This window comes from Cebidichthys violaceus, unplaced genomic scaffold (assembly GCF_023349555.1).
Source record: "Cebidichthys violaceus isolate CVI_PGR_0920_01 unplaced genomic scaffold, fCebVio1.0.p SCAF_61, whole genome shotgun sequence".
Classification (NCBI taxonomy): domain Eukaryota; kingdom Metazoa; phylum Chordata; class Actinopteri; order Perciformes; family Stichaeidae; genus Cebidichthys; species Cebidichthys violaceus.
The window spans coordinates 825,099-845,034 of NW_027176828.1; the positions used below are offsets into that span (position 1 = coordinate 825,099).

The 19,936-nt window shown below is 45.5% G+C and overlaps 1 protein-coding gene across 1 annotated transcript in view; it reads right to left on the reverse strand.

Annotated features, from left to right (window-relative positions):
- Positions 1–19,936, reverse strand: part of raph1a (Ras association (RalGDS/AF-6) and pleckstrin homology domains 1a) — a 50,986-nt gene extending 31,050 nt beyond the window's left edge. Inside the window, 2 exon segments of the mRNA XM_068734096.1 lie at positions 3,876–3,942; positions 19,723–19,936. The gene's annotated coding sequence lies outside the window, so the exon portion shown is untranslated.

The following is a 19,936-nucleotide window of genomic DNA, read 5'->3' on the forward strand; positions in this document are numbered from 1 at the left end:
ACCGATCATCATCTTGATCAACAGAATAATTACAACACAATCAAAGAGCTGTAGAATGTAGGGATGGATAGACTCTAAATGGAGCATAATGTACTAAATGAACATCATGCTGTATTGAAGAAGACTGTAAACTAGAGATTGAGACCATAAACTCATGTTTACAATGTTTACTGAGGGAATAAATCAAGAGAGAAGTAGAGTCATTTTAGACTAGACTTCTATACAACCAGAGGAGTCGCCCCCTGGTGGACATTAGAGAGAATGCAGGTTTTAAGACACTTCTGCATCGCCTGTCTGTTCCAGCTGTCAAATTTGTTAACTTCTTCAAAAAAGGACCAAAGTAATCTCATTACACATTCTTCCAAGGACTGTTCAAACATACAGAACTTTACTTTATATCTGAATTACACTGAGTAAGTTTCATTTTTTTTTAATAAATCAGCTAAAATAAACAACACAACAAGCAATGTTTTCCTTCACTCCGATGAGGTCATTTACATGCGATTGTTATTGTGATACGCGGCTGATGTCGCAACTGAAAACAAATATTTGTATCGCACACAGGACGGAGAGAGGAGAGAGGAAGAGAGGAGAGAGGAAGAGAGGAAGAGAGGAGAGAGGAGAGAGGAAGAGAGGAGAGAGGAAGAGCGAGGAGCCGCCTGCTGATCCAGCAACAATGATATCACTTCCCACGAGACCTGCAGGAGGGATTACATCATTTCCTGCCTCATATCGACATCTGCCTCCGCCTCTCAATGCGAGGAAGGGAGATTAATGCAGAGAGTTTGGTGGGGGGGGTAAATACTCTGCTCACCTACAAAGTGCTGTACTGTACTCTGAATACTTCATATTACTATAATCTGGCCTGCTGACCTGCACCGCTTTAGTTATATTTAATCCTCAATGTGTGTTTCCCTTCAGCAAACAGGGCGGAGCCACAGAGACAGTCGACCCCGGCTGTTGATCGACATTTCAAATTTGGGCTGCAACGCATGAAGGTTTGTTCATGTCTGTGCCTTTCTTTTCTTTGTTGTGCACTGTGTCATAAGTCATAAGCACGTGCACTTTTATGAGAAAACAGATACACACTCACACATTGGAGTGCATGTGATGTGGAGCAAATTAAGCCCCATTGTGTGTGTGTGTGTGTGTGTGTGTGTGTGTGTGTTTGAGCCCCCAAAGGCTGGACCCAGCAGATCCCAGGGGTACCCAGCTGCCGCTGTGTAACGTGACACTGAGACAAAACACACACACACACACACACACACACACACACACACACACACACACACAGTGGTGTGTTCCAGATTTAGGGAACAAATGAACTCTATTTTTGCACCAAAAGAAACAAACAAGAGGCGGCAGGAAGTTGACTCTACTGTAGCTGAATGGATTTAACACGAATGTATTAAAGTTGGACACGATGTGGCCGAGTCACTCTCGCTGCCAATTTGCCCCCCCCGCCCCCCCCACCCCCCATGCACAAGCAGGCTGGAAGTGCATCCTCACATGATGGATGGAAGGTGGAGGCTCAACTTTGCTATTCCCAGATCCTAAACCACGACTCGTGAGGGCGGTGACGGAGGATACTTATAGCTGTCACCACAATCAGAAGGGACTATTCAGTGCTTTACATTAGCCCTTCTCTTCTTGGTCACAAAAAAACATTTAACAAAAAGATTCCAGCAAAATCGGTTGATTTCAATTTAAAAACGGGCAGCGAAATAAATCTCCTTCAATGTGTCCGGGTCAAGTTCCCCTTTGGTAAAATGACACGATTGCGATAAGCGCTAGCTTGTTCCTGGTTTACAAGAGCGTTAGCGGTTAGCTCGCCAGCTACAGCAGCTACCGACTAGCCCTCTTAGCAGCCGAGCTTCAGGCACCGCCTATTTTGGGAGGACCACCACTCGGCAATCAGTCGCATTCAGCTCTACCACGACTCCACAGTAATCTGTACGTCGTCTACCTCGCTGTGTGCAACCAAAGCTATACAGCTCCTCCTTGTAATCAATGCAAGGACAGGAGCCACTCCTTCACAAACCCACAACCACACACTGTGTGTATGTTCACATGTATACACACACACACACACACACACACACACACACACACACACACACACACACACACACACACACACACACACACACACAACTTTAAAATAAACCTCTTAAATCATCTAAAAAGCATTGGAAGCATCATTTTTAACACTACGAAAACTGCTTTTTAGCATAATAATAATAATTTCTTACTAATACCACGTGGCAAAAGCTAACTGGCAACCATGATTTTTTTTTTTTTTACAATATTTGATGCTGAGCTTCTTTCTTGGTTTATCAGGAAAAGCCAGCAAAGAGGTAATCATGTCACTTTTCCACTATTTACACCAAACCCCTTCAGGCGGTTACGCTAAACGACACGACTTCTGTCTTAAGTCTCCAGGAATCAGCTCACGTCTGGCCACAGATTTATCATTTATCATCTCCAGAGTTGGCTGTGGGGGGAAAACAAACGGTCGGGAGCCTCTTGCCACAGAGACGTTCGGGTTTTCCACGGACCTCAACGGGGGGAAGAAACTCGAGAACATAAAGAACACGGAAGTCCAAAAAAAACCCCGAAGGCTGGGAGCAATTAATTGTCATCAAAGCCACCGCGAGAAGATATATGTTGGAAACCTCGACGTAGCTTTCTAACCAACAGCTGAGCGCTGGGCTGACTGGTTTGATACGCCGGGACTGAGAGACAATAAGTGATATACTGGACGTTAATAGTGAAATATGTTGCACTTTGGGTACGCCTCAACTATGAACACTGGGATCAAAACACATTATGTCTGAACCAGATGTCAGCGAGAACTCCTCCAGACCCAAAAGACCAGTTTAAAAACATTTACAGCCAAGGACTGAACCACTTGGGCTCAAGAAGAGGTGGTCTGGGAGTCCTGGGTAATAGTAACAGTAGCAATCATAACACTATATGGCCAAAAGAACACGAACACTTGCATATTACACCCATACTTTCCATGATTGTTGAACATCTCTTTCCAAAATGTATGGCCGTTAATCTGCCGCTGTGACGGCCTTCAACTCTTGTGGTTTCAGGCTTTCCACCAGATTCTGGAACCTGTAAAGCTGCAGACATGAAGCCGTGAGAGCAACACGAGCTCCGTTGGGGTGATGAAGCCGGTCCTAAGGTGTTGAACGGGGTTCAGGTCTGGGTCTGAAAACCATCTCTGCTTTGGAGCTGAATTCGTGGTTGGGGGCATTGTGAACTGAAGCACACCGTCGTCAAAAAAGTGTAATTTAATGTTGTATCGTTAAGATTTGGAAAGGAAATGAGGAGGCCTAGCCCAGACCAACCCAGGACAAGAAGATCCCAAAAGTTCCACATGCTTTTGGCCATATAGTGTGACAGAAGCAACACTGAGAAACAATCAAGAAGACACCAGCAAATTGGCCAAAACTGCCAAAAAACACATAGGTTCAAACTTCTCGATTAATCTACTTTTGCTGTAATTACTTATTTTTTTTAGATGTCCCGTTTCTATTTGTTCCTGTCACTTCGAAAGCCTGCAATGATCGATTTCATCGACTCTAATTTCACTACAAAAGCATAAGTAAGGCGGCAGACGGCACGGAGGGAGAGTTTTGAGTAAATATCACGATATAGAATGTGTGTTTTCGGTACTAATCTGTTGAGAGGCTACGTCTTCGTGTTCTTTGGCCAGACTAATTAACATTCTAATATCTAACTGTTTAAATAGAATCACATTTAGAAGATTCGCTTCGACGGTCCTAACACAGACCCAGAACTGAACTTTTCCACGCGTGGCGGCGGGATGTGAAGCGATGGAGAGCCGTTATCGTGGAGTTTACCTTTGGTCTGTTAACTCAGCTCAGTGGAGCTCCAACAGAGCGCCGAGTGGAGAGGAATTCAATCACCCTGCAGAGACACAGAGAGAGAGGAACGTTATTATCACACACCGCCATATTTCACTCTGAAGCACGAAATGAAAACCACACTTCTCAACTGGCTTTGTTTAGGCGGATGCCGACATATTTGGGAATTATACCGTTTTTTTTGTTTTTTTTTGTTCATTTAGGGAAACACGCATAAAAGTTCCATCTTTGTGGGTCCAGTAGCCTAGCTTAGCACAAAGACTGGAAGCAAGGGGAAACTGTTAGCCTAGCTTCATCAAAGGAAACTCCAAGCGCGCACGCACGCACGCACACACACACGCACACACACACACACACACACACACACACACACACACACACACACACACACACACACACACACACAGCAGCTGTCTACACAACAAATGTACTGTCTACAGGTGGCACTAGTGTGTGTGTGTGTGTGTGTGTGTGTGTGTTTCTATCACGCTGAGCAGGCTGGATGTGTGTGACCTAAAAATAACTGAGAGGCAACAACATTTTAAAACACCGCTGCCATAACATCTCTCTTTTTATATATATATATATATATATATATATATATATATATATATATATATATATATATATATATATATCCCAATGTGTCTCGTCTCTCTCGACCCACTTCTCTGCGTCTTTTCCCTTTAACTCCCATTTGTATCACTCTCACTCATTTTCCTCCCTCTCTGGATCCGGGTTTGCCAATTCGGCAGGAATTGATGACATTTCACCAAAATCATCACGTTTCATTATGTCAAGACGTCATCTAGCCAAGGTTCACTCATGCTGCGGTCAAGTATGACCTTTATGGGATATTTATACGGGTACTGTGAATGTGAAAATGAAGTGTGTGTTTCTCTCTGTGTGTGTGTGTGTGTGTGTGTGTGTGTGTGTGTGTGTTCACAAACGAACCATGTCATACCAGTGTGAACATGTCACATGCACAAGGAGGAAGAATTACACAAACACTCCAATCCTGGCTTGCAAAAGGTCATTAGCGGCTCTCACATGATCGATAGCTGATGGTTGTAACAACGAGAACATTGTTGGGACAAAACACACACACACACACACACACACACACACTTGTGCGCTCTCAACCGGTGCACTGATCATGGGTACATTTGGTGCTTCGAAAATCCTTCACTGACTAATATTTCTACAGCTTCCCCTTCTATTGACGACATCGAGTGGACGCTCCAATGGAAATCTTCGACCGGGAATTCGTCAATTCCGACTTCCCAGCTCAAATCCAAGAGACCTGGAATGATGCGTTAGCGACACATTAGCCTCAGACAGCTGGTATGGCTAACATATCAAAGCTCAGAAAACTTCACAGGATCTCTGTAAGAAATGGAGAGAAGAGTATTTATACACTGGATGAAAGATGCTCGTCTTGTTCACAGATGTAGAGCGATGTCAGCCGAGCTGCTACGGAACAACGCAAGTTTAATTCAACCGACTGTTTAACAAAAAAAAAACAACTGATGGCAGCCGAACAACGCGTCCTCCCTTGATGTGGCAACGTTCAGTCGGACCGATGCGGTTGTGACATAACGCTTCCATCTCATTTCAGGAATTAAAAAAAAAAAAAACTAAAAACAACCGATGTGTCATTTGAAATGGTTCCTCATCCCCGCTGTCTTGCAACAGATTACTTCACTGGAAAGAATTAGGAAGAGTTAGCTAATCACACTGTGTGGTTGACCGTCTGTAAATAACTCGGAGGGGGACTGGGTGTGCTGAATGCCTTTGATCGTGGGTTAATCACATTGTCATGTCATTGATTCAGAGTTTTCCCCTCAACATCTTTCATCGCTTTTTACCGGCTGACAATGAAGGCAGCGACGGGGACTCCGGTCCCTCGAATCAGAGGTTTTCTGGAGCTCTGAAACACTACCGCTTTTGTCCACACGGGGTGCCGAAACACACAGGAAAGTTCCTCGTAGCGGCTTTTAATATCTGTACAAAAATCCTCACTAGGCTTCCTTCAACTCACAGAACTTACGCATCTGATTTTGAGTTGGTTTTCACATCTTCTCTCCAACTTCTCCTTCCAGGCCGATTCACGACTCCCGCGTTGCCCAACGGGGCCGCTTTATAAAAAAAAAAAAAAAAAAAAAAAGAGGTATTACGAAACAACGTGGCCTGCCAAAACAGAGGCTTTTAAAAAAATACTCAGATTGAAAACAATAGCTTTGCCTCGCCAACATTTCAGTCGTAATGAGACTTGGAAATCTAATTCATGGCTGCTGCTCAGTTAATAGCGTGTATAATGCCCAATATGGGCAAACTGGGAAACGTTTAATTGCAACAATAAAGACATTGTTAGGACATTGCTAATGCATCGCTTCATACTTCGCCGAGTAGCAATCTGAGATCCACTCAGGTCATGCAGATGTGGCCAAGTACCAGACGACGCTCATGACAATGTTGGTATTGTTTGGTTAATCGGGTTTGAAGCTAAATGTCAAAAAGAGACGATTTGTGGTAAAAACAGAATTAGACTAAACCGACACTTCAGAGGACGGCGGTAAACTCCAACCAAAAGTTTGCCCTTTTTAAGAACTCTTACGGCGCATCAAGTATATGTTGCGATACTCATCTAATGCGGTCCACACCTGAAGGAGTGTGGACTCAACTTGCCGAGTTCCTCACAACAGGAATTAACCGCGAAAAAGCCACGTGATTCCATGAAAAACAAAAAATTAGCCTGAATAAGTACTGCTGGCCAGGTCCACAAATCAATGTATCATGTGGTATTATTCAGAACTAAAAACGAAAACATACAACTCCACAGCTGTTTGAAAATTTGGGACGAATTCTTTCAAAAATTCTTTAATTTTTGGGGGTTTCTCTTGGATTCTTTAAAGCATAAAATGTGTTTTTAAACTGTGTGTCGAGTGCAGGTTTAAACTAGTCCCGTTATAGTCTGGCGGTGCTCACACTGGGAACGTTCACTGAACACCACATAACTGGGAAATATGAGTTCATCTCAGCCTGGAGGATATGGATTCTGACTCTGTGTGTGTGTTTGTGTGTAGGTGGGTTTGAGGGCTTGGATTGCTATTTTTGTGAGGACCAAATTTCGCTTTTGAACCAACATAGCGAGGACATTTCTGCATTGTGAGGCCAACTTCAAAGGATTGTCATTATAAAAACAAGGTACAAATGAAGCTCTGGGGTTAGCTTAGGATACGGTCAAGCTTTGATATTTAAAAATCAACTGTACAATATTTTAAAAAAGAAGATACTGGATAGGTCTTGGAAGTTGGGCAATAAAACGGAGATCCTAGCCTGAATACTCCATAGACCTATTCCTGCAGGAATGTATTATGCCAATGAGGGTCTTCACAAGTATAGAAAGACAACGTGTGTGTGTGTGTGTGTATGTGTGAGAAGCTTAAGGCACTGCAGTTTGGTAGATAAACCCCCCCCCCAACGCACCTATTTAGAACAGCTTGTCTCCCGGCTGCAGACAGTTTAGTCTGCAGCAGCTGAAGGCCACAGACGTATAGAGACGGGCCGACATTTTAAATCTAGTGGCACTCACTCCGATGGGAGGAAATCACCGTGAGCAGCATTAAAAAAAAAAAAAGCATGAGATGTCGATACCGGATTCAGTTCTTTAGAGAGCAACTAAAACTAGTTTAGACTTGAGTTTTTTTTCGGGGGGGGGGGGGGCTAAGGCATCTATAATTTTCCATAACCAGTGTAGCGTTACAAATCATATTTTTCTCTCTTTCCTGTGGATTTGAAATTAAGCCGTCTGCACGTTACAGAATCTGGCGAATATCAGCGCTGACGACCGATTATCTGGCGATAGCGACGCGCTTTGCTACGCTGCGCGACAGGCTAGTTAGCTAGCTAGCTAGCTTGCCATTTCCACCTTGCTACAGTTACAGAACTTTCAAAAGCACCAGATGAACTGTTGGGCTTGGTCTACGGCACTTTAACGTTAATAATTTACAGTTTTTACATGACCGGTTGCGTTTACATGCATGCGTTTGCTACCGATTAGCATTAGAGCTAGCTATGTGTACGCTAGTACCGATTAGTCTAATTGAAAGGGTAACGGCTACGCTAGATATTGTGTCAACCAGTCGAGGGCAGTCGCTGTGCATATTTATAACATTATATGTAGAGTTCAAATACTTAGCGCAAAAATAAATAAATACCCATGTACATTGGATTTCAGCTGAAAAGGGGGGTTTTGGGGTTTTAGTTGCTCTTTAACCGGTCCAGAGGGAATCAAACCCTCAACCCTGCCAGAGTCAGTGTCTTGCTGCTGACCTGCAAAGAGAAAATGATATCCTGGTCTGCCTGGTAACCAGCTCACACACATAATCCCAACCAAGCTAGCACAGCGCTGGCACGCGCACACACACACACACACACACACACACACACACACACACACACACACACACACACACACCCTCGGGTTGAATCTGCAGTCTGCTTGTTTTATTCAAATGGGGCACAAGCTGCCAGCACTGGAGGGCAGGAAGTCCAGTGGTGCAGTGTGAAGTTCAGCGTTAATGTTGTAAATCAACATTTAAACTCGAGACCTGCTCCTAGCTGAGATAGATTTAAAATCAGTGTAAAACAACCACACAAAACATCAGCTTTTCAGGAAGTAGGTAGGCGTTCACACTGCAAGCGAGTCGCTTTATCTTCTCATCTAATGTGGTACAGAGGGCTCCTGGACCTACTGCTGACACACCAGCAGTGAGTACATTATGATTACAGTTAAAATGCATTAAGAAATCAGTTTATCTTGATGTCAACCACGGCCGAAAAAAATATTAGCCAACTGACAGAACATTTCTTATGAACAATTTTTATAGTAAATTCAATATTTTTGGCATTTTTTCTACGACAGTAAATTCAATATTTCGGTGTTTTGAACTGTTGGTCCGATAAAATGAGCAATTTAAAAAGTTGTCAACCGATTCAAATAAAGAAAATAATGAGTAGATAAATCGATGCCGGCACCACAGCTTGGGCAAAGGGGGCGGGGAACTTTAAGGCATAGTGTGGTCACCCCCCCCCCCCCCCCCCAGCTGTGAGGATAGAGCACAGTTAAAGCATGCAACAACACCTCAGTGTGCACATCTACACACTGACATCTGGCTGCTGATTGAGACAACCTCCCTTACAGTGAGAACACATTCTTGTTTCACAATGAACAACATGTAAAAGACATTTCCTCATCACCGCCATTGGGACACGAGTGCTAGATGGGCTCACACACACACACACACACACACACACACACACACACACACACACACAGATTTAACATTGCTGCAGTGGAGTCGGCCGCACTGCAGAACTGCCAGGAAGAATCACAGCACTCTGCTTTGCTGCTTTGACACACACACACACACACACACACACACACACACACACACACACACACACACACACACACACACACACACAGTCTCACTCAATACAAGGTCACTGAGCTACTGGGTTAAACTACTGCTGAGGGGAGGAAGAGGAGCACGAAAGAGAAAGACAGCAAGACTGACAAGGTCGACTGCATCTGTATCCGGTGTACGCTGCACACGGTAAAAAAGGCACAGAAGAACCCGTGTCCTGGTCTGACCACGTCAAATAAGCTCCAGCTCGTGATTGTGCGACTGGATTCAGAAAAAAAGATGCCTTTTTTAACTGAGCTTTTAATCTGATGCCTCCAATCTTATATCTCCCCGATTTCAAGGTTCTCTGTGATATTCAGAGCTTTAATATAACTGCTGCAGCTAATAACGCCGTCCTGATCGGATGCAATCGTTGCGGAAGCGTAGCGCCCTTTAGCGTTAGCGCTGGTAACGCTAAAGGCGCTGGTGAAAACGTTAGCGGTGGTACAACCATTAGCGCTGGTGACACCGTTAGCGCTGGTGACACCGTTAGCGCTGGTGACCCCATTAGCGCTGGTGCAACCGTTAGCGCTGGTGCCACCGTTAGCGCTGGTGACACCGTTAGCGCTGGTGACATCGTTAGCGCTGGTGACATCGTTAGCGCTGTTGACACCGTTAGCGCTGGTGACACCGTTAGCGCTGTTAACACCGTTAGCGCTGGCGACACCGTTAGCCGACTGCCCTTAAAAAGGTCTAATCAAGAAGCAACGACCACAGTTGAAAGTTGACACTTCAGTGTTGAAGCGCCGCTACGTCGCCATTACAAGAATATTCTGTTGACGTTAATTGGAAAACTGCCTGCTTTACTCGAACCGGAAAGTTTTCCAAAATAACTTTTGCTCCGAGTGTCTGAGCTTAGCTTAGCATAAAAACAAGGGCAAACAGCTAGCCTGGCTCCATCCGAAGGAAACTAAATCTTCTCGTCACCACTTTCTTCACAAATCAGAGCACTAGATGCTTTTGAAAAACACACATATTTGCATGTTATTAGTTGATTGAAACGTGCACATTTCATTTTGCTGAAACTTCGGAAAAATTCACTTAAAGCTTGCACAACCAAATTGCAGGAAACTCAACTACCGATGACCGATTAGATACACGTTTTTCCTCATTCATGCTAGTTCAAAAATAATCAACACTCTCTCTTTTTGCATCTATTGTTTCAAACACCCAAAACACTGATGAAAACTTAAACAATCCCACAAAGAAACCTAAAAAAAAACATATTATAAAAAATAAAAGACATATTTTAGCTCCCATTTCATGACAGCGGTTAAAGAGTTGATTTTTTCCTCCGACACACGCACAGTGACGCCCAAACTAAATGCCTCACAGTATGAGAAAAGCAAAAATTTCCACTTCGGTGTTTCTGTCCTCGGCTGAAACGGTTCCTGCCAGAAACAGCATCTGCAGCGGGAACCAACGACAGCCTTTTTCAACACGAGAGAGCAACAGGAAAAGAGTCAGAGTCAGAGTCAGCGCTCGGCAGTAGAGCAAGATGAGAAGGAATAGACGAGCAATAACTGCTGAAAAACCTGCTCAGACACATTTACCCGTACATAGATATGACACACTCTTCACTTGTACAGGGTTATGGTGCTAATCACATAATGACAGAGCGGAGAATGAGCGACCGAGTCTGACTCAGCTAAAAAAAAACAAAAAACAAAAACATCGGAACGGCTCCAGTTCTAACAAGTCCTCGGCTAAGAAGGCCCAGCTTCACCTGCCGTGGAGAATCAAACTAAACCCAAACGCGTTCAAGAAACAAGTCCATTTCACAACATGCGGGACGCTTCACTCCTCATCTGTTCTGGCATGAATTTGGATTCATCCAACGCATACCTGCTCATTAGTGTCAATATATCTGCCACCTGAATTCATCTCATTGGGAGCAATTTAGGGTTAAATCGTCTCGCTCAAGAACTCTTGGACACGAGGAGCTGGGTGTCAAATGGTTAATGGCCGACGTTATAAAGTTACAGTCCCCAACTTCTGAGACTGTTTTCTCAGCTGGAGAAACATCCGAGCCAATAGAACCCGACGCTAAGTCCAGTTGGCCAGTTCAACGCGGGAACATCTGTTTCTTCAACATGTTTTGGGGCGGACCGTTTCTCGCCGAACGACACCTACACAAGCAATTACCGAAGTGGGCGAGATTATTCCTCGTTCACTTTCCATCCACACATTTTTTTTTTTCCTTCCAAAACCCAGACGGAGGATTTGAGCCGGCGGTTCACAAGTCAGCCACACTCGATGCTCGTGCAGGGTATTTGTGTCGTCAATTTCCCCCACGGTGAAACGGCGAACTGCGTACGGTGGCGGTGGAGGTCCGCGCCGTGAACCGCAGCTGATCCAGTCACGCGCTCTCTCTGCGCGCAGACGGCGCTATTTAGATTCACACTGAGACGAACGTCTGCAGACAGACAAGGAGGCTCGCATACTTTCCATCTCCACTGGATATAGGAGGTGGCTGTGGTTTTGGACCACGTGTGTTTTTTCACGTATGGAAGAGCCAGCGCAGAAAAACAGTAGCCGTTCCAGGCCTACACCAAGCCATAACATTAACACACACACACACCCAACCACACACACACACACACACACAGGTTCGATGCCCGGGCTTTTCTCTCTCTTTTAGTAGGAGCAATGGAAAACAGTATCAACAGTTTCTCCGAGCCAACGCACACCCACACACCCACACACACACACACACACACACACACACACACACACACAAGTTACTGTGTCAACAGTTACGTCAAACAGGGCCAACCGACAAACCCCAAACACACTGTGGCTGTGTACACACACACTTTATTATAACATCTCCTTCAAACATCAACCGACACACACACACACACACACACACTCCCTCAGCGTATAATTAGCGCTGCTTCTGCGACTCGTTTTACCGCTCTGTACCAGGATGTAGAGCTAGCAAGCTAACCGACGGCTAACGTTGCGTTCTTGTTTGGGTGTGTCCATGTTTGGCTTTGGATAAGTTTTTTATCAACTCGTTATGTGTTTTTGAGAACTAAGGAGGCATCATTTCTGAGGCTGATATTGAGAGTTGAGTTGACAGTATTCATTTATTAACATAAACACGGTATAAACAATAAATCCCATGTATTTCAACGCAACCGTCGCTAACATTAGCTAGTATGTTGTTCACAATGTAGCTTCATCAGGGACATGTTCTGTAGTCCCTGTGTGGAAAGAACGAGAAGCGTCACGTTTTCTGACATTTTGCCATCGAATTGGTACCGAAGTATCAGTTCTCGTGAATCAATAAAGGTTTCCTGAATTTTGAAACTTAAAAAAAAAGGTAGGGTTGGTAACTCTTTTCCAATGGAAGTAGCTAGCAGCACTAGCACCGACATGCCAGGATGTAATGAGCATTCACATTGCCTTTAAGTAACAGATTAGTTTTCTTCCAAAAGCAGACCGTTTCATGGAAAGTCCGAACTTTTAATAGCGAAAGAAACAGCCTCCGTTCAACACAGTCAAAACGACAGTCCTGATTCCCAGCCTGCCCCTGGGTCTCCACGAGGGTCGAGAGAGAGAGAGAGACAGAAAGAGAGAGAGACACAGAGACAGAGATAGAGACACAGAGACACACAGAAAGAGAGAGAGAGACACACAGAAGGAGAGAGAGACAGAGAGAGAGACACAGAGACAGAGAGAGAGACACACACACACAGAGACAGAGATAGAGACACAGAGACACACAGAAAGAGAGAGAGAGACACACAGAAAGAGAGACAGAGAGAGAGAGACAGAGAGACACAGAGACAGAGAGAGACAGAGACACACACACACACACACACACAGAAAGAGCGAGAGAGAGACAGAGACACAGAAAGAGAGAGACACAGAAAGAGAGAGAGAGAGACACAGAAGAGAGACACAGAAAGAGAGAGACACACACAGAAAGAGAGACACAGGAAGAGAGAGAGAGAGAGAGAGAGAGAGAGAGAGAGAAAAAAAAACACGAAGGGGGAAAAATAAAAGAATTAGAGAAAAAAAATCAAACAGAAAAAAAAAAAATTGAGATTACATTTTTCCAAGAACGAGGCTGTGCAGAAAGCAGCCAGAATGACTCTACATCTGTGTGGAATTAAGCGGAGACAGAGACACACAGAGCTGCTTGTTGGTGGAAAAAAAAACGCTATTCAAACATTTTCTTCAAGCTGCAGATTGAAGAGAGTCCGAACTAAACCCCGTCCAAAGCTCCCGAAGCCTCAGAAGATCCACGCAGACAGTTCCCTCTCTGCAAACAAGTCACTGAAAGGAAAGTGTGAAAACAAAGCTGAAGCCATCCCCGGTATATTTAGAAGCATTATTGTCTCAATGCAGAATCGTTAAACTCACTCCTGCTGTATTTGGGCATATTTCTCAAAGTAAAGCAGTGAACGTTTGAGTGACCTAACAAAGTGACGTCTGCACCGACCAGCGGAACAATCCTTTTTTCCCCCCACAATCCCTTGTTCTCTTTTGACGTCACAACGTCACTTTAATTAAGAGGAACGTCCATCAGACCGACATCAGCTTCCTGAACTGGGTCCCTGACCTCGGAGGGATGTGTAAGCTGTTCCCTGTTGCACATGGAAATCAAACCACAGAGGCAGTGAAACACAGAATTTCTTTAATTTTTAAGATACTGCACGAGTCCATGGGTCCATTGTGTTTAGTTTACAGAGCAGTTAACTCAGGGGGAGACCGGAGTACGGTTACCTCATCTGAACACTCCATTAAAACTGTGTGCGTGTGTGTGTGTGTGTGGGTGTGTGTGTGTCACACGCAGCTGAGTCATTGCATTCAGCTGCCAGTCGCCTGTTTCAACAACAAACAGCAGAAAAAAAAAACATTTATTGTTATGAGTGCGCACACACACACACACACACACACACACACACACACACACACACACACACACACACACACACACACACACACACACACACAGCTGGTATCACAGCTGCACAGTCAGGTTGTGTGTGTGTGAAATAATACCGTGTGATCTTTAAAATGCCCTTAAATGCGTTTAAACAATGGTCATCGCTTTACGTTACTGCGCGACTAAACTGAACTCCGCTCCACAGGCGTCCCGATCGACGGATCCTCTGGCCTCCCCTTCAAAATCGATCTTGTGTGTGTGAAGACATCTGGTCACGCCACACGCTACTGTGTAATAAGGCCCGTTTAAGAAGCAGCCGTGCACATCATTGCTCCACGCGGAGGGAGGGTCTTGCGTATCCACGGTGTGAAGGAGTTGTCGGTTCCGCCATTGCGCTCCTCTGTTCAAGTGGACTGCTTTTGGAATGCATTTAAAAATCAATGCAAAATTGCAACGCAAATGTTATGCAAAAAAGCAGCTGTGATGTCGGTGATCATATCAGTATCGACAGACAAACGCAGGTTCTGTTTTACCCTCACGGAGATGGGATTTGTTTTAGCTAGGTGGACCTAATAACTGGTAACGGAGTGTGTTGGTCCAACAGACACAAGCCATGAATGAAGAACACACTCTACACGCACACACACACACACACACACACACACACACACACACACACACAGAGACGCCATCTCCGGTTTCCTGCTCCAGCCCTGATGCCGTTTAATGTGCGAGTGTCTCTGCAGATTCAGCGCTGACGCAGCAAAACGGACTGCACTATAAACTACTACACGGGAGTGCTGCTGCGTTACACTACACACCACCAGCTGCAAGCCACGGCACTATAGTGCCGTCAAGTTCACATTCAGGAATCCAATTTAAAAAAAAATAAAAAAGGTAATGGACATGAGAAATAGAATCCATTTCACATCTACTGTCTCACAGCGAACTGAATTAAAGTGACGTATTTGTGTTTGAGCTTTGTTGAGGAGAAGGCCAAACGTCATCAACAACGTGCGTGACCGTCGGCAACCGAAGCGACAAGCTAGTGAGCTTCAAACATAGGAATTTAAACCCGTTACCGGCGACAACGCGTCTGGTTGTTGCCGGGGTTCGGTCACGACCGCGTCAGAAGCAACGGGTGTTTCAGTTCGACGGGCGACCGTGCTAACTGGTGACTTTCAGACGAATTATTAAATCGACGAAAGAAATCGTAGAAAACTAGGAACAAGAAAGTCAGATTAGCCGAGTAAGAGAGGGAGGGGGGGGGCAGGTTTAACGGTCACTTGTTAAACCTGAAAACACCTGGTTTGCAGCGGCCATTTTGAAACTCAATGAAGTCAAACCGCTGAGTCTGCGTCTGACATTGATGTTGAAGAACTGGAAAAGGGTCCATTTATTGTTTTGACGATGCTACGATAACGCAACGTTCACGAGAAAATAAAAAGAGACAGAATAAGAAACCGAGGCCTGGCTTGTCCCTCTGTAGCAGCTCCTTCACACCCTGTCTCTCCGTCTGTCTCACCCCTTGGGACCAGGAGGAATTTCCTGAGAGCAGGACGGATGACTTTTCCATACACTTGGCGAGAGAGAGAGAGAGAGAGAGAGAGAGAGAGAGAGAGAGAGAGAGAGAGAGAAGAAGAAGAAAAACAACAGCTTCAGATGGTGACCCGGTTTGGCCCCGTCTCTCGTAGCCACCAGAGAGAACATTCTGACAAACGGCACCGGAGCAGCTGATCCAGATGTAACCAGAACATCCAGTCTGATGTTTACAAGACGGCTGCGGAGCGGCCAGAGGAAGCGCACAAGAACCGAAACACGTGGGCCTGGAAACGCACATGAACAATTTACCACAACAGCCATGTACTTAAAACAATTTCTTTTTGATGACATCTACAGAGTTCTTCACTTGATGGTGCTGCTGGAGGAAAAGAAGAAGCAGACTATTGACTCTAACTTTCACCCTCTTGCTCATATATGTGTATTTGATTATCGTGCATTCTGCAAAATGAGACCGGATGCACCGGGACATCCTGGTATTTGGTGGCACACGGTGTTATCGGGACCAGTGTTTCAGTCAAGACCAGCTATAAACAGAGACCAAGTCAGGACCGGGACCCGAGCGTATATATCGAGACCCGAGACAAGTCAAGACCGGGACCAACCAGCGCCGGTCCCACAAAAAATAAAATCCAGAGTCCTCTTTGTCCGAGACCAAGACCAGACGGAGCAAATACACGGGGTTGAACCAAGATCGATGTCGAGTCCTACAGCGCTGACCGGGACAAACTGAATCATTTTAGATTTGTTGAGTTTAATTGTCCGTCACGTTCCAAAGTCACAGTTGATTGACGTTAATTGGCTCCAGTCTTGTACCATTTCCTGTTTGTGACAAACAGGAAATGGTACAAGATGTCTTTTTTTTTTACTGTACTAGTATATATATATATATATATATATATATAAAAAAAAACATAGTACACAGCAAATACAATAAGTGTGTCTGGACCTTGTGCACAGCAAATGAATATCAACAGCAAATATGCATGAATTAGTTTTAAGTGTCAATTTCAAGAGAGAAAAGAGCAATTACCCAAATTCTTATCCAATAATAACACAGTTATTAAAAACTTCTCCAGTCAAGTTATACCTGCATTTGATCCTTTATGTACAACAGATCTAGAAAATAACTAACTATCTTTTATGGTTTTTGTCCCGCAAGCCAATCGCCCACAAGCGTCCTTCGATTTAATGCCACATGTGACCTACGACCCTGAAAGTAACCAATTACAAAAACCACAATGCTTAATTGTCATCTTCACAGATCAGTTTCAGACTCTATCGGGAATACGTTGGCGATAATCAATGAACGGCGACTGAGAAAACCGACCTGAGAAGTTCGTCTCTATTTTGTCGACTAATGGACCGCGAGACGGCGGCGCTCGAAAAACTCAAAAAGAGAAAATCCACAGGCGTCACTCCGCTCGACCGACAGACGGGTCACCGGATCCAGCACCGGCCGCCAGTAGACCAGGACCCCGCGGGTCTCCGCGGGTCTCCGCTGACAGTCAGAGCGCGGCCTTTAGTTGAAGTAGGGCACTGAGGATTCTTTATACTCCAGTTAACCCTCAAACACTCCAGGGAGATGCTGAATCCCGGTCCCCCCCGCTTCGCATCACGCACGATTGGACGTCTCTCCGTCTGTCCGAATGATTACACACTACCGCCGTGACGGGCCGGCTCGCATCTTTATAGCGCCGGGACACAATTCCCCCCCCCCCCCCCCACCCACCGCCAGTGATGGTTCAGACGAAGGGATGTCGTTTGAAAATGGTTTTTGTTTTTGGACAGAAATGATTTCCTGCTGCATGTTGGGATTTGAATCAATACCAATGCAGGAACGTGAACTCATTTAAAAAAAAAAAAAGTCTTGGCCAAATTGAAGGCATTTAACCGTCTATTCCTCATTGACTATGGTCTCCTTTAACGGGACCGAAGATCCTTAAAATGTCTCCAATCAGACTTTCTGAATTTAAGGCGACGACATTTATAATAGAGCCGCGTTAACTCTCTCGATGGTCGTCTGTAGAAAGCTGGAGAACATCAGAGGCTGAACCATACGAGCATTAATTTGCGGCGGGCGTCCATGTTCTCCCGAGCAGACGCACTTAAGACGAATATAGATCCGTATTTGGGAATACCGACCCCGGGAATTATCGATTTCCGACTTGCAACGGATCGCTTTACGTCTCTGGTTCCTGGCTTTGAGAGACAGGAGCTCACGTTCACACGACAGCCTGGTGAGGGAACGTTCCCCCCCGGCCATGGACGTTTGGGTGGCGTTCTCCTTTAAGATGTCCGATGTCGGAAAATATGCTCGCATTTGTGAAAAGTAGACAAGTCAGTGACACGTAGATATCCAAAGTTAGGATCCTGTAGCGTATTTGGCACCAGTGGTTTGAACAATATCCCTGAATCAACCACAGAATCCATAATAAGAGAGATTATGACACCAAGACTTTTTGCCAAATTTGCCATCATCCGACAACAAAACTATACTGGAGGGGTCAAACCTCCAGGAACGCTTTGAGTTCTGCAGAACAACGTTATTGTTTGTTGACCTCCTCAGACTCTTTCCCTTCTCCAGGAACCTTGGAAGCAGGTGAAGCAGGTGAAGCAGTGCCGGAAACCTCCGTCTTCAGACAGGACTTCCTGGTTTTTTCTCATTTCATCCGTCTCACCTGCACAGCGGTGCAGTCAGCGGGTGAAGTAATGTGCTTATTCGTCTTATACTTGAAGGGATCTATAGCGGGACCGACGTGCACCGAGGTGCGGAATTTATAATCCCGCTTTGAATCTCTAATTATACTTTATTGGAACACATTTCCTCGCGTTGTCCAAAAGCATCGTGGGCTACATCATCGCCGAGTTCAACGCATCCATTTCCAGACCCGTTTATTAAAAGTGATCAAACACTCAAGTGCGGGAGGCTGATCGTAACATTTCTACCAATAACCAATACCAGCAGGACGTCCAGACGGTGAGACAGGCTCTATTAGCTGGAGGACAAGATGGTGAGACAGGTTTGACCCGCAGATGGCAGGCTTGCATGTCTGATGATGCTGCATTTTAAATGTCTTTTAAAATGGGACTTGGGGCAAAAACCCCTGAGCAGGCTATAAAATACATTAATTTATATCTAATAAGCTAAATTATATACATTTTTTTTTTTTAAGTGTGGCAGCTGCGAGGGGGGGGGGGGACACGCCCCGTGGCTGAGTTAACGCTGTGTGAATGCCACGCCTTGCTGGCTGGCTGGGTGGGTGTCAGGCTCAGCACGCCTGGCCTTCCGAAAGCTGCAGAAACCAAAACGCCAGATACTCCGGCTGGGAGAGGAGCGCTGTCAGCCGGCTGCGAACCTGCGCATCCATCCAAGGAGGAGGAGGAAGAGGAGGAGGAGGAGGGGGGGGTTGGGGTGGGGGGGTGCGGGAGGAGTCTGCGCTCTGCAGGGCCCTGCGGCGTTTAATACAGCGGCGGAAGAAATACATAAAAAAAACACACATATGCACAACGAATAACGAACACATATACGTGCGCACATGCAGTTGCCCGATGAAATGCATGAGCCGGCTGATGCGAATGAAAGCCCATTTTTTCTTCTGTGAGGATAGTCGTTTTCTCTGTCACCACCACCACCACCACCCGTTCCTTTCTCTGCATACACATGCAGCCACTAACGGGGATTAATTGGCTTTTTTTTTTTTTTTTTTCCTCCCCCCCCCCCCCACCCCCAAGCGGATGTTAATTAAAAGGATCTGCTCACACAATAAAAGGTCCAAAAATGTCGCGGTTCGTATATAAATATATAATTTAACCCAGCGAGGTAGAAGAGAAAGCAGGGTGAACGTGTGTTGGGATAAGAGATGCGTTGAGGTGAATTGGGGCTACTTACTGTGCGGATCCAGGGGGAGGTTTCTGGGAGAAAAGCCGCAGCCGCCAGCGGGGAGAGAGACGACCAGTGTCCGGTAGGAAACCCCCGCGGTGTGACGGTCGAGCCTTCGTCGGGGATTTCTGCCGGTTTAGTCCCGGGTTTTTCCACCGACTCCCCTTTCCCCAGATATCCCAGATTTCCCCCTGCTGCCACACTGAATCCCAACACCGCTACC